The sequence below is a fragment of the Phyllobates terribilis genome, unplaced genomic scaffold (assembly GCF_046119375.1).
Source record: "Phyllobates terribilis strain yellow unplaced genomic scaffold, ASM4611937v1 Scaffold_1__5_contigs__length_1240528914, whole genome shotgun sequence".
Classification (NCBI taxonomy): Eukaryota; Metazoa; Chordata; class Amphibia; order Anura; family Dendrobatidae; genus Phyllobates; species Phyllobates terribilis.
In genome coordinates, this window is record NW_027362761.1 from 944,389,022 (window position 1) to 944,403,447 (window position 14,426).

Consider the following 14,426-nt stretch of genomic DNA (forward strand, 5'->3'; position numbering starts at 1 on the left):
CCTATTATTCTGTATTGAGGACTAAGTGGGGCCCATTATTCTGCATAGAGGAATATGTGGGGCCTATTATTCTGTATGAAGGACTATGTGGGGCCCATTATTCTGTATGGAGCACTATGTGGGGCCATTATACTGTATGGAGGACTATGTGGGACCATTATTCTGTATGGAGAACTATGTGGGGCCTATTTTTCTGTATGGAGGACTATGTGGGGCCTATTATTCTGTATGGAGGACTATGTGGGGCCATTATCCTGTATGGAGAACTATGTGGGGCCTATTTTTCTGTATGGAGGACTATGTGGGGCCTATTATTCTGTATGGAGGACTATGTGGGGCCTATTATTCTGTATGGAGGACTATGTGGGGCCCATTATTCTGTATGGAGGACTATATGTGGCCATTATTCTGTATGAAGGACTATGTGGGGCCTATTATTCCGTATTGAAGACTATGTGGGGCCTATTATTCTGTATAGAGAACTATGTGGGGCCCATTATTCTGTATTGACTATGTGGGGCCCATTATTCTGTATTGAGGACTATGTGGGCCCATTATTCTGTATGGAGGACTGTGTGGGACCCATTATTTTGTATGGAGGACTATGTGGGGCCCATTATTCTGTATTGAGGACTATGTGGGCCCATTATACTGTACACTGATTGGCTTGTGACTTTGTCCAAGTTTTTCATTTTGGCCCTCTGTGTGTTTGAGTTTGACATCCCTGCTTTAGATCAATGTCTGACCCATTAATAAGCCTTATGACATGACTAGCGATATTAGCCACATCAGTCTCCCATCTATAGTCAAAGTACTTGCCCCTTGTCAGTATAAAGCAGGATTTGGCCTGCTGAAATGTACTTGATGCAGTTTCAGGGGTAGGAGCTGGGTCTCCAGACAAATATAGGTGGCACGATCAATATAGCTTTCTTTCCTTCTGGGGGAGCGCTAATTTTCATTGCTATAATATGCATATTTTAGAAAAAATGTCAGAATTTCAGGAATGGGATAATTAGAAGTACTATAAAGCAAGGCCGGTACCAAGCTTACGTTGTCAACGCTCCTCACAAAACTGAAGATGTATCTCACTAAACAATCAATAAAAACAGGGCTGAGACCATAAGAACAGACTACGGCACTAAACTCATAATCGTGACTTGCAAGAATACTAAATAGCAAATGAAAATGATTTATACTGGAAACTTGGAGTACTATTGCGCACACTGGAAAAGACAGAAACACGGAGGCACAATTTAATTAGCATCTCGGCCTCCAATGAACGTCTACCACACAGCTAATAGCTGCTTTCTCTTCTGAAACAACAATTTCAGCCCCATGGTGATGTAAAAAGCCTTCTCTTCTCCTCCCCTTCAAACACCATTTCTATAATAAGCTCAGCCCGGTGTACCGTCATGTAAGAGCAGAAATGCGATACTCCCTCCACACACAGGCTAGGAACATCAGGCGTCGCACTTCTATCCTATCTGCTAATCCTCATCACAGTCCACAGAGGCGGAAATTATTCTGCTCTACGCTAATTTACTTTCATTACTAAGGGATAGGTCACACAAGCGGCTTTGGTGTGTCTACTAGACCAGCGTACAGGTATAATTATTTTGTACGGAGTCAGCTTCATGGAATACCGGCACAGCCTTATCTCAAGTACAAGAAAAAGAACAAAAAAATATATTTTAGATTGACTCAGAAAGAGAAGCACACAGGCAAAAACATGAACACCTAATTATTAATAGGGTCATTAACGTTGTAATATCTAAAAAATATTTTCACATGCTCTAGGGCAGGGCAGGCAGATTACCCTTCCCAGCGACTGGAAAATCATCTGAAATTTATAAAATGTGCCCCTAACATCCCCATTCTTGCCATACAGAGGGAACATGGGGGTTGTCCAAGGCAACTATTTGTGTATAGGACTGCAAGTTGCTGCACAATATGTTGTAGTAGTGGGAAGTTCTGGAATAGGCAACATGTGTATTGTGTTTCTACTGGAAATAACTGAAAAGTGGGAACTTCACCGGAGAGATAGGTAAATAACTGGGGTGGCAGGGCTGTGGAGTCGGAGTCGGTTTCCATTTTGGTGAAGTTGGAATCGGAGTAGGTATAAAATGGACCGACTCCAACTCCTAAAATATATAATAAATTGGGTACAGTAGTTCAATGCAGTTGGTGGGGGAATATTTTTTTCATAAGAATTTTGGAAAGTTATGAAATGTCCTATAAATGTCTTTCCTATTCCTGATCTAAGGGTCTAGACTTTTAGCTGAGATGAATCTGTGCTACAGTAAATTTATTACTTAAACATGAGCCATGTATGAGGGAGTCGGAGTCGTGGAGTCGGTGTCATGGAAATTGAGGAGTCGGAGGTTTAGCTTACCGACTCCACAGCCCTGTGGGGAGGTAGCGTTCTCCTAGGCAGAGGCGCTCGTAAAGTGTTAGGGGGTATTTACACCAGAAAGGCAAAACCACGTCTGAACTACTAAAACCTTATATGCGTGAAATACATTTCATTGTTGGAAAAACAAAGGCTATCATACTCCTAATTTAGATGGGGGACTAAAAGACCAGCGAGTATATGCCTATTTGAAATTTTGGGCCACAGATGCTTGTATCTGATTCCCTAAACTCTTAGCAACATATAGGATGTGCAATGTGCCTGTGTACGAATATTTACAGATCCCTGTCTTCTTCTGTTCCCAGCAACATTCTGGTCCTCTTGTGAGCCACACGAACGCAATACGTTCACACAGCGTCTTATGTTTCTACCAGAAATCACGTTCTCAATGTAACTCTAAGAGACCATAGTTAGTTTCGTAGGCTTACATTAGGGTCCACACATAAAAGACGGTGGGAGCGGGCAAACATGAAAATCGGTCTAGTGGTGCAGAAGAGAGATGTAGCATTGCTGTGTCACTGGAGAAGATGGCAATCCTTAAACGGGTTGTCCACTACTCGGACAACCCCCTCTCAAACCCTACGTTTCCCCATACACCAGTAGCTCTCTCATCCTCTGGATAAATGTGATTTGTCTGTAGGAGAGGAACCTGAAGCCAGCGCTGACTGGCCACAGGGATCGCGTGATGTAATAATGTCACGCGATGCCCGGGAGAGCCAGTGCCAACATCACTGGAAAGGCACCGGTGGTGAATATAGGTGTTATGATTGTACAATGGGGAACATACGGATTGAGAAGTGGTTAACAGAGTAGTGGACAACCCCTTTAAGTATTTTGACACATCCACATTTCACTACATACATATTGGTAAGGGATTAGGGATAACATTTTGCTTAGAGTACCTTCTTTAAAGGAGTTAGGAAGTGTATGGGCAAAACATTTCACAAGCATTGAAAAAGATAGCATAATCGGAATGTACTTGAAGTTAAAAAGTAAGTTAACAAATAATACAATGTAATATCAAAACATATCTCATTTACATGTTCCCATTATGACATAGGGAATATTGTGCTTGCACCATTATCAAGCATACAATCCTATCATATATTACAGCCACATCACAACCTGTTCAGGAACTGTACCATTTACAGCAAAAAATTAGTAGGACCAAGAGCCAACGAGAAAACAAGGTATAGTGGAACAAGTCTACATCTGAGACAAAGGTCACGCAGTCAGCTTGCTAGAACCTGCGGGAACAAGTTGTCAGAGTGAATTCAGGGCAGGGGCACACAATCTTATTGGACTTGTTGAATACAATTTTGACATAAAAATATGATCATAACATGACATCATATTTATTGCTCCGTTAAATGAGCTGTTATAAAAGCTTATTTGCATAAAACTTTACAACGGCTTCATTGCCAACATTAAGTCCTTGTCATAGCATGGAATATCCCACATATCCCAGTATGGTGACTTGCAGCTTTGGGTTTAAATCCCACCAAGGACATCATCTGCAAGGAGTTTTTATGTTCTCCCCGTGTTTGCGTGGGTTTCCTCCAGGTTCTCCAGTTTCCTCCCACACTCCAAAGACATACTGATAGGGAATCTAGATTGTGAGCTCCAATGGGGGAAGGGGTGATGATGTCTGTAAAGCACTGTGGAATTAATGGCGCTATATATGCAAAGCATATAATATATAAATAATACATCCACCAGCAATGACACAATGAACCCCATGGTATGGTAGGAGGAACAAGGAAAAGTAAGTAAAAGCAAAACGAGGTAAGCTGTCTATGCTGCCAGAGTGGGTAACAGTAACAAATGTGGTTGTAGTGTAAATACCATTGGTGCTGATATACCTCTCTAACCCTGTGCTGAGTCTTTACATAGCTATTGAAGATCAGTATAGCAAAAAATAAAAATTATTTCAATTACTGGGACAGATTTATTTATACTTTCCTAAATGTAGAAAAAAAGAAAAACTTAGCACGCCATCAGTGTAGGATGCAGGCTCACTGACTCGTTTCAATAGCTTAGCCAGCCCCCTTTTCTGTCTGAAGTATACAGAGGGAAAGGGGCTTAGCTTATGGAATGAGCAGTCAGCCAACCTTACACACACATAGCACTGCTGATATACTGACGCAGGAAAAGCACAGCCACCTGACCCGGCAACAAACAGGATATCCTCAGATTGGACACCTTTATTCATTAAACTATATTAGTTGATAAATTTGACATTTTAAAAATATTTAGGTAAATTTTTTTAACTGAACATCACTTTATATAGGTGTTGGATATGGTCACTATGGCTGATCACCCTCATTCTGTGTGATCTCAGGTAATACTTAAAGAGTAACCGTCATTTTAATTTTTATTTCATAAATCAATAGTGCCCATGAAAATAAGCAACTATGTAAGATATCTTATCAGAGAAATCTGCTTCTTTCTCTGCCTGGAATTGATCAGTCATTATCAAAATTCTCAATTCTGAAATAAAATCTGTATTCAGAGAAGACAGACTTTCCCATTACTGAGATAGGAGATGGTGAATATTTTTAATTATGGCCAAAAAAGAATATGTCTCCCTACTCACAAAGCTTCAGATAGGGGTCAAAAAATGTAGGAGAACCTGGCAGCAAGTCTTCCATTTTACTGCAACCACAGGATAAAGTCATCATTTTCATGTAGATCAATGAATCACCTGTGTACTGCATGAACAAGACATTCATTTTTTTTGCTCTGCACCCTAAGTAATAAAGGAGGGTCCTGAATGTGGAACATGCATCTATAAAGGCCCCATTCAGACATCAGTTTTTCATATACAACTTCTATGTGTGTTTTCCATGGAGAGAATTCATATTACGGTCCTATTATAGTTTATTGGGCTCTTCACATGTCCGTGTATTTTTATGGACCAAGCTCTCCACACAAAATCATGGAGACATGTCTGATTTTGAGCAGAGTCATGGATCAAATTCACCAATGCAAGTCGATGGGTCCTTGTAAAAATCAGACAGCAGTCAGATGTCATCCATGTGCTGTCTGTATTTCATGGACTGTTTGATAGGAGAAGCATGAGAAACCGGCATTTTTTTTTTGTGTGAAACACTGATTAAATTCTAAGGCCACGGCCCCACTATCAGTATTTGGTCAGTATTCGGTCAGTATTTTTTCTCAGGAGTGGGAGCCAAAACCAGGTGAGAAACAATAAGAGAAAAGGTATAATAGAAACAAGTCACCAATTCTGCATTTATCACCCACTCCTGGTTTTGGCTCCCACTCCTGAGAAAAAATAGTGACTAAATACTGATGATAGTGGGTCCTTGGCCTACAGGTAAAAACTAACTCAATGACAAAACTCAAAATTGTGATCAAAAACACTGATGAAACTCAGACCGTTTTTGGGTATGAGAAAAACCACTGACGTCTGAATGAGGCCTTATTCAGGATGCCCTAAGGTAATACTTGAAAATTATTTTTAAAACCATATAACCCCTTAAAATCAGTACCTAATAAAAAAGAAATCTGTTCCTTAGAAGGTTAAAAAATCAGACAGTGCAATGCTCCAAAGAAATGTAAAAAAAAAAAAGAAAGAAAAAGAGCTATATGTTATATGTTCAAGTTCATGACAGTACAATTAAAAATAGGAATGAAAAAAGCAACCAGCAGCACTATATCAAAAATGAAAACTCCAAGGAACCCACTTGAAAATAATCCAGTAAGTAGTGAAAGACAGCGTCCAAGTCCCTGGTGAAAAAGTAAAACAAAATTTATTCTGCCTTAGGTAACAAAGTTTCGACCCATCAAAAAGGTCTGTATCAAGCACTTGATACAGACCTTTTTGATAGGTTAAAATGTTACCTTTTATATGACAATATCAATTTTGTTTCACTTTTTCACACGGGACTTGGACGCTGTCTTTCACTACTTACAGTACAATTAAAGAAAGACTGAACAAACATGGCTTCTTTGGAAGGGTTGCCAGGAGAAAGCCTCTACTTTCTAAAAAGAACAACTGAACAAACCACAAGACTCTCGAACAATGTTCTTGGACAGATGATACCAAAGTGGAGATATTTGACTAAAGTGCCCCATGTTTAGCGAAAACTAAACATATCATGTCAGCACAAACACCTCATACCAACTGTCATGCACAGTGGTGGGAGGGTGGTGATTTGGGCTTTTTTTGTAACCAGAGGACATGGGCACCTTGCAGTCATTTAGTTGATCATGAACTCCTCTGTGTACCAAAAGAGTCAAATTTGAAGCCATCTATCCAAACGTTAAATCCTGGTTACCGATCCAAAATCACAATCTACATCAGAATGGGTGAAAAAGAAAACAATCGTGAAATTGCAATGATCTAGTCAAAGTCCAAACCTCAACCCAATTGAAATGGCATGGGGTGGACATTTAGAGAGCTGCACATAATGCCTCAATGAATGTAAGGAATGTAAAGGAGAGTGGTCAAAAATACTTCCAAGACGATGTGAGAAACTGATAAAGTCATACAGAAAATAATTACTTCAAGTTATTGCTGGTAAAGGTGGATATTCAAGCTATTAGTTCATGGGATGAACTCAATTTTTCACAAACAGCTTCTGCATTTTGGACTCTTTTTTTTTTTAAATAAATAATTTGTCATTTGTCTTGTGTTGTTCAATCGAGGTTGCATTTACCTAATTCTAAGATCTTCTAAGATGCTTTTTAATTAGTCCCGATATATAAAACCATAAAAATCAAAGAGGGTGTTTTTCTCATGACTGAAGGTGTTATTTGGTATAACCAATTATAACAGGAAGAACCTGAGTTACCAGGGCGGGCAGAGCAGAGTTCAGCTCTCGGAAACGTCGGACTCCTTATGCCCCACAAAGCAGAGAGAAATAATCCAGGGTCAATGGATTTATCAGTTTAAAAAAAAAGTGAAAGTGAGATATAGCTAGAGCGTGTGTGACAAAATAAATTCATTGGAAAGCCAAAAAATTATCCAAGACAATCACTGGAAGCAGTCCTGTCTTTAGGTCACGTTTTACTTCACGGACCAAAGCAGGATTGTCAGATAACTACTGTGATATCGATGTTCCCAAAAGGTTACATGTAGTTACACAGTTATATACGTTGAAAAAAGACACAGGTCCATCACGTTCAACCTTACTACACAAGTTATTCATTCTCCATTGCTAGATTATTTATAACGACAGGTTAGATGGTGGGTACAGGAATTGGTGGAGTGTGACTATCATGATGGAACAAGATCACCACGTCATACATACTGTATTCTGGAATGAAGGACATCCCTATGATGTAGATGTAGGTCCAGATAGGGAAAGGAGTTAATAATCACAGTATGACATCTGGTAGAAAGTGGAGATACTAAGATGACATGTTACAAAATAGCTTGTATGAGGTTGAGAGACTTGAAGAGAAGGAGATGGTCTGTGATAAGGAATAAGGGGGTGGCACAGTGGAAATCACGGCGGATAAAATGTGAAAAAGTAGCCAGGGTAAAGAAAGCTCTGTGTGTTCAATATGATGCATATTTCCTGGGCAATAGACAGCTAAAGTGATTGATAATGGAAGAGGCAGTGGAAAAATAGAGATGTCTAAGGGTGAGAATACACCTTAGATGACTCTCCGTCCAATAGGGGGATGAGTATACATGTGTTTTCAATGGGGAGAGAAGGACAAGGATTGGGGCTGAAGTTCAACATGCCCAACTTTTTTTGTTCCTGATATCATAAATCGGGGGAGAGTGAGGAGGCCTTTGGTATGTGATAGTCAGTCCCACCAACTTTTCTCAAATCCAGTATCTTCATTAATCTGCACATTTGCCCTTGGATAAACGTGCCCGCATCAGTCTAATGCGCTCCATAATGGATCTTTGAGACTGTCAGTACGAGAAAGTATGAAAGTTTGGTTTGTCTGAGTGATGATGATGGACATAATAACAAGGTTCACCATACTAATCTGCCATTTATCTGAGAAAATTATATGCAAAGCACATAACCTGGTGTCTGCATGCAGCACATTTGCTCTCCCCACGAGAATCAAGTACTTCATGGTCATAACTCGTAAACAGGATGCTAAGCCATGAGAATCAATTTGAGAAAACATGACATGCACAGCTGGCAAACTGTAATTGAAAAACACTTCACATTTTGAAACTGCATTGGGATAACTTTGCCATCAGGACAGAGATGTTCTGTGCCATTCTAGTCTGATAGACATTTTTAGATTTTATATTCATTATATCACCGCTATCAGAAAGCGAGCAAGCTCAGGTGCCCCCTTCTACCAACGTCAGCTCAGTTCACATCCCCAATGGAGGCTGCAGACATAAATCTGTCCCAAAATACCCAACAAATCAGAGCATCATGCTGCGCTGTATTGCATGGTAAAATGCTGGACACCAAGACATTATATCCAGGAGAGACTGGAGCCACTGGTGTCCTTCATGGACGGGGTCCAGCACGTTTAGCAATAATAGAACAGAAATAACAACGCAGAAGTAATTAAAGCCTATCAGTAATACCACCAATAAAACATCGCAATTACTGGATATCAAAATGATTAATCAGATCATTCTTCAAATTATATGGTCTTCTCACAAAGCATACTAAAATGTTTCATCACAACAAACCAAAATGTCATATTCATAAAACATCTGCCACTTTAAAATGGTTTGGCTTCAATTTCATAATGATCATAATCTAAAATCTTCATTTCAAAGAATTTTTGGTCTATAAAGACAACTGGGCACTAATATGGACACAAAACATTTAAACATTTTTACATTTGATTATCTCATACACTAATGTAATATTAAGGAGCCTGACAGTGTGAGTTAAAGGCTTGGATCACATGGCGATGATTCTCTCATGCAAGAGAATAGGGCCGACTATGCTAATGTCACCTTAGTGTGATCCGATTCGCTCGCATGAGAGAATCTTATCACAGGTGCGGAGAAGATGGAGAACTTAATTTCTCCATTGCCTGTGTCCGAGGTAATCAGACTGCACTCAAATGACATCTGAGTGCAGTCTGATGTTTCACATCCACCCATAGACTTGTAATGGGTGCGCATAGTCTGATTATCGAATGCACCTGCAGATTGCTCCAATTTTTCTCATGTCAGAACTGCACTGCCCCATAGTATAACATTGGTCCGATTGCTGTCCAATAAAATATGGGATCGCATTCTTCTGAGTTATACACTTATGTGAACAAGCCCAAAGGGAATATATCAACAGAAAATGGCATTTTTAATCAGGGTTTTGTGTTACAAGTATATAAAAAAAATGGCAAATCTTTTTTTTCATATGATTATCTTTGAAAAAAAAACAAACGAAAACCCACAATATTAGTAATCTTACAATTTTCATATTGGCCACTGGGGCTTTTTTTTAACTCATACTTCCTGTCCTTTCAGGAAGTGTTTTCAGCAGGCTTTTTATCATCAAAGGCAGGATTAGGGCGGGTTCACATGACAGTATTTTCGGCTTGAGTGCCGTCCATGAAAAAAATAGATGCCTCTCAAACCAAAGTTGCTCAATGGGGCAGTGCAGAATAGCAATTTTTTTCAGTGACCAAATCTGCATGTGAAAAAATTTGCAGCATGCACTAGTCGTATGAGAGTCGCCCATTCAAGTCTATGGGTGCGCAAAAAAAAAAAATCGGATCCCATACGGAGCCACACTATGACATCTGATTTTTACGAATACATTGCAATTCTGTAACATAGGAAACTGTAAATGGTCCCGTAAATGTTTAATAGTGGCTGCTGTGAAAAAACCGGATGTACACAGATGACAAGTGAGAAAAAAATCATCCCACTTTTTTGGATGAAACCCTGAAAGATTTTTTATACGCTCATGTGAACCTACCCTTACTATTATGACAGGTAACACAGCTGACATGTTTTTTTCCCACTGCATGCACTATAGCCATGTTTTCACATTGAACTGAATGAATGAAAGCTTATTCAAAGACTATTAGAACAGTTTATTCACGTGGATTTTGAAGCAGAATCAGCACCAAAATCCAAATAAAAAACTCAGTGTAATCATACCCTAAGGCCACGGCCTCACTATCAGTATTTGGTCAGTATTCGGTCAGTATTTTTTTCCCAGGAGTGGGTGATAAATGCAGAATTGGTGACATGTTTCTATTATATCTTTTCTCTGATTGTTCCTCACCTGGTTTTGGCTCCCACGCCTGAGAAATAATACTGACCGAATACTGACCAAATACTGATAGTGGAGCCGTGGCCTTATAGGAAGAATCCCGCATGTTGGTCAACAGTAATTTAGCTCTCTAAGTAGTTTTTTAAAGGTAACCTGCCACCAGAAAAAACACTTAGCATGCAAATATGGGGTTAATCTTCAAGCTCATAGCGCTATTTTTCCCAGGCGCCTGTACTTAGCTGAACGCTGTGGGAAAAAATGAACTTTATTCTTCCCAGCAGCGTTCCAGTTTCAGTCCTGGGCTGTAACACCACCCCCAGCCCTGACTGACACTCGCCCTGCATTGGGGCCGACTGTCAGTCACGGGGGCGGAGCCGGAGCAGGTTCAGTCACAGCTCTGAGTATACACAGAGGCTGTAACCACACCCCCGGCAATGACTGACAGCCGTCCCTAATGCAGAGCCAGTGTCAGTCAGGGCCCGGTTACAGCTGACGCTCTGTATTCTCAGAGCAGTGACTGAACCCGCACCGCTCCCATGACTGAAACCCCAATGCTGCCGCGGGGAATAAAGTGCATTTTCTCCCCGCAGCGTTGGGTTAAGTGCGTATGCTGGGCAGATTAATAACGCTATTAGGCTATGTGCACATGGTGCGTTTTTTAAATTTGAGCAGAATTGGCCCCAAAAACGCATTGCAAACCTTATCCCAGCATTTTCAATAAGAATTTGCAAGATCTGTGCACATGATCAGGAATTTTTCAGACAGGATTTCATGTGCATTTAAAAAAGCAGCATGTCCATTCTTTGTGTGGATTTACCTGTGTTTTTCCTATACAATGCATTGGAAAAAAACGCACGGCAAATCCGCATGTAAAAATGCATGAAAACGCATCAAAAACGCTGTGGAATTTCTGCAGCGTTTTTGCTGCCAAGAGGTGCAGAACCTTGCAGAAAAGCGGCAGAAATTTCTGCAAGCAAATACTGATCGCATGCACATACCTTTAACCTGCCGATTAACCCCATATCTGCAGGTTAATAGCGTCTTCTCTGGTGACAGGTTCCCTTTAAGAGCTCCCTGGATTAAGCACAAAACCAGAGCCAGAGAAAAGCGTAGAAATAGGAGAAAAAATTCTGAAGGTATCCAGAAATAGGATGGAATAAAGTCTCTGATTTTCCAAGAAAGTCCAATGTCAACTGAGTTTATGACCATGACAAAGAGAGTACTCATGTCCATTGAGTCTTTTGGAGCTTCTTTTACCCACTTCAGGCTTCTAAGAGCATGAAGCGGCTAAAAGAAGTGAGCTGACCATTCTTTAATAGTTGACATTAAAATATAAAATAAAAATGCCAACAAATAAAAAATAAAAACAATCGAAAAGAAGCCAGAAAAAGACGCTTTAGGACAAGAGACGCTGGCGTGTCCAGCACATTCCTTAGGGTATGCAATGTATTCTACAGGTGGAGTCTGCCTGGAACCCTCCTGAAAAAGCACTAAAAAATACCAAAAGAGGTGAGCGGACCATCCTATGGGCCGCTTACACTTGGAATCCGCTCACTATTCATACACAAAATAAAAAAATAAAAAAAGCTGCTCTAACTGGCGTCAGAGGAGACGTCAGAGGAGACGTCAGAAAAGACACTTCAGGAAAAACAGGAACATCTCTTAGACCTGATGGGGCTTGTGGACTTTCCTCAAAAATCAATGTTAGAATGGTTATGTAATCCTGAGATTAAATATAAACTAATAAAATGCTCTTTTTAATATCAAGGGGGAAGACATGATTTTTTTATGTAAGTACACCAGCCTTATCAGGTCTAAGAGATCAATTTAATAATACATCCAGTTTGTATTGTGAAATCTGGTGAATGATCTGCTTTAAAACACTTGTGTCTATCATTACCACCATGTACTATTCTATTTCCTCTCCATTGGCTTCTACAGATGAGATAGCTGATGGCCAGGAGTTAGAGGCGCTGCCATCTTTTATGGCCCATGTAAGTCCTTTGTAAAGCTGATGCAGGCAGTCCTCGCAGCACAATGTAAGAGACTCCTGACCGCTTTAATAATATAAATTTGGAGTTGGACATTTCCTTTAATAATGGCTACAGAAGAATACACAGCTCCATTTTCTAGGTCTGAACTCTGAGATCGGTGAAACACAGCTTCCCCTCTGAGTAAAGTCAGCTAATGTCAAGGGGATGGCCCCAACGCCAAGCGACTTTTACATCTTATTAACTTTTAAACAAGGCCTTCAGACAAAAGCTCCCATTGCTAATGCTCCATGGCAGTCACACTAGAATAATGTGCACGTGGTAAGGGACTGCTCGTCTCCTTGACACCCGGCATTAGCGGCATGCTTTGGCTGCGGCCCAGCTTTCTTCCTCTGCCTTTTACATGACCGCAGCCAAACTTTTGGCAATGCAGAATGATGCTTTATCAAAGCAGCGATTCAGCATCTTTAAACGCATCTGCAGAGGAAACAAAAGCTCTCTCTTTTTCTTTTTTTAATCCCCATTGCTTTCGGTCGCTGAAGCTTTTTATGCCATTGGCTGAGGCACTCGCACATTGTGGTTTGTCTCTGTTGTTCAGGCGAAGAAGTATACACACTGCAGTGCTAGCCATTGACTACAGCCCTGAACTCGCTCCATCCAGTCTGCTCAGACCCTTTTTCTAAACTGTGCCAGAAAAAGATTGTGTCCTGGATCCAACTCGTAGTGCTCATGAACACTGGAGTAGGCTCCCCCGACTGCCATATTTCCTTCCGACGGCCACACTTCATACCTACGATACATTCATTTTAATAATTGGTTGTTACTCATTTACTTGACATATATCCATCATTCAACGTGTTTGCAAAGCAGATGCCCATGCTATGTCTGCTTCCTCCTCTGCTGGCATAATGCTGCCATTACGGAGAGTACATGGCTGTCGGTAGTGGGTACAGCACCATTTCACACTCACATGACATGTTACCATTGCATTGACAAAACCTGATAGGAAGAAAAAAACTATATTCCTCTGTATGTAACAATGGCTTGTTAAGCAGGAAAAGAAGAAGATCTGTCCAGCGATGATCTGAGATCATGACTAAGATCTAACGAGTCGAAACGCGTCGATCTGGATCCCCATGGAGGGCGCATGGTAGTTGCTCTTGATTGTATCCACAGGATTATCTTTTACATTTCATTCAATGAAGAGAAATGGATTTTTATTAACAATATCATCGCTGGACAGATCTTCTTTTCCTGCTGTGCATATGCTCGACCCGGATCAGGGCGGTTCTGTGCGATGACTCTCCAAGGAAGATAAACTCACTCGTGAGCTGACTTCAATGGCTTGTTAAAGTACAGAAAGGCCCCAAGGATTTTTATGAGAGCCGAATTACAGCTAATGACAACTTTCAGCTTCTTCAGAACTTTAATATAGTCATATGCATTAAAAAGATCATGGGGCCAAACTTCATGGTGCTTTACTATTAGGGCAGAGATAGACTGCCATATAACTCGTGAGATGATCGCATCACACTGAACGGACTGGCCAGCACCTCTCCTGACCTGAGAATGACAGCGTGATCGATTTCTATGCAGCTGTCAAAGTCAGGTCAGGAGAGATGCCGGCCAGTACGAGGTTTACCATGCGACCCTCACACGAGAAATACGGCAGTCTGTCTCTGCCCTTATTATTAAGCTTTGCTTCTATAGTGCCATCATATTATACCGTCTCAGAACACAAATATGTGTACTTTTTTTTATTTTCATTTTTAAACAGGAAGAATTACTAACACAGAGCATTGACAAATGTAGGATGAGTGAAAATGTCAATTTGTATGG

The 14,426-nt window shown here is 40.5% G+C and overlaps 1 protein-coding gene across 2 annotated transcripts in view; it reads right to left on the reverse strand.

Moving 5' to 3' along the window:
* The window catches only part of MAML3 (mastermind like transcriptional coactivator 3), a 390,697-nt gene that overhangs the window by 268,582 nt on the left and 107,689 nt on the right, over window positions 1-14,426 (reverse strand). The gene's annotated exons all lie outside the window — the stretch shown is intronic.